Source organism: Prenolepis imparis, unplaced genomic scaffold (genome assembly GCF_030444845.1).
Source record: "Prenolepis imparis isolate NDT839.2.m4 unplaced genomic scaffold, iyPreImpa1.0 SCAF_6, whole genome shotgun sequence".
NCBI lineage: Eukaryota > Metazoa > Arthropoda > Insecta > Hymenoptera > Formicidae > Prenolepis > Prenolepis imparis.
In genome coordinates this window covers 19,893,984-19,896,212 of record NW_028141164.1, presented here as the reverse complement: position 1 = coordinate 19,896,212, position 2,229 = coordinate 19,893,984, and positions in this window count along the sequence as shown.

Below are 2,229 nucleotides of genomic sequence, written 5' to 3'. Positions count from 1 at the left end.
TTGTGAAATATATTTCGCGACATTTAGGCAAGAAAGAAACTCGATTAATATTTTTGACAGTTATAATATGCGATCTTTTTTTTGTAAAGAAAAAAATTGAGATATTAATAAAGATATTATTAAAGATATTAATTATAAAAGATATAGATTGATTTTTATAATTTTCAATACTATCGAAACGGTAAAAAATAAAAAATATTTCAAATAAAAATTTAATGTACTTGAATGTACTGATTTTTAATGTACTTTATAACAATGTAATCAGATTATTCGAAAATGCAGTGTTTTTCGATATTTTTAAAAATTTGTTTTATAACAAAATAAATTTAATGTCAAATTTAAACATATATAACAAAGTTGCATAAAATATTAAAATGTCTAAGACTATAGTTAAGATTATAAGTTTAAAGCAAATAGCAGTGATAAATTACTTTATAATTTTAAAGTTGAGTATATATCGTTATGTCATGTCACGTATTTTTTATTATCGAACGAAGGAACATTTTAACATACACCACCTATATTTTTAAACACGTTAGTTTATTTTTTATAAAGCTTAAATCATTAATGACGATAATTAATCTTTTCATAATTTTAGGATCGCCATTTAGCCATCATAACGTTACATTAAGTCACATGTTTTTTTAATATTTTTTATAATCGAACGGAGGGCCACTTTGTTTTTCTATATTTTTAAATGCGCTTTCTCATTTAATGTTCTAATCATTAACGGAGATAATTGATTTTCCTAATCTTAGGGTCCAATCCTATATATATCTTACGTTATAATATCACGTGTTGCTTCCTCATAGAAAAAGCTTTGTTTTCGTGAAAAAAATGTTTTTCCAGTTTTTGATGTCAATGTGTTTAGAATGTTTTAAAATGTCGAAAAATCATATTTTTACAAAATGTCCGTATGCATGTGTATATGTATGTATCCATCTACGGAAGGGCGTGATTGCTCTAACTTCCGTAAATTTTGAGATATCGCATTAAATTTTTTTATATGAATAGATTATTATTAAAGGTGGGTTGGTATTGAATTTGGCTTGGATCGGCTAAGGGGTTCTTTTTTTATAAAATTTTGAATTTTTTTAAAAAAGGGCGTGATTGCTCTAACTTCCGTAAAATTTGAGATATCGGGTTAAATTTTTTTACATGAATAGATTATCATTAAAGGTTGGTTGGTATTAAATTTGGCTTGGATCGGCTAAGGGGTTCTTTTTTTATAAAATTTTGAATTTTTTTAAAAAAGGGCGTGATTGCTCTAACTTCCGTAAATTTTAGGATATCAGATTAAATTTTTTTACATAAATAGATTATCATTAAAGGTTGGTTGGTATTGAATTTGGCTTGGATCGGTTAAGGGATTCTTTTTTTATAAAATTTTAAATTTAAAAAAAAGGTCGTGATTGCTCTAACTTCCGTAAATTTTAAGATATCGGGTTAAATTTTTTTACATGAATAGATTATCATTAAAGGTTGGTTGGTATTAATAAAAAACAAAAAAAATTTAAGATAAATAAAGAAAAAAAAACAAGTGTGCAAATTAGAAATTTGCACATTGTTTTTTCAACATTTTATTTCGCTCATAAAGCTTCCTCTATGAGGAAGCCAAACTATTATATATTAATAATTATGATTTAATTTTAAAACAAGCTTCCTCTGACGAAGAGCTTTGTGAGCGAAATAAAATGTTGAGAAAGCAATGTGCAAATTTCTAATTTGCACACTTTTTTAAAAAATTAAATTAATTATTTTAAGATATATACGCATATACATTGCAGTAAATTAATTATTTGTTATGTTAAGATATATTGCAGTAAATTAATTATTTGTTACTTTAAGATATATTACAGATAAGATACATGACAATAGATTTTTTTTCAATATTTTTATTACCTCTCGTAGGACTATTTCATTATTTTCGATATTATTTCGATATTCGATAATATTTTGTTATTATTAAACGCGTTTTTTCATTTTTTAATAAGTTTTTATTAGCGGCAATAATTAATTTTCCAAAATTTTAAGGTCGCGATTTAGATACTATAACGTTAAGGTTTTATCATGTCTTTTTTAAATATGTTTTATTATCGAACTGAGCATTATTTTATTAATGTTTTCATATAATTTTAAACGCATTCTTTAACATTATAATAGATTTTAATTAACAATGGTAATAATTAAATTTTTCGAAATTTTAGGATCGCGATTTACATATCATTA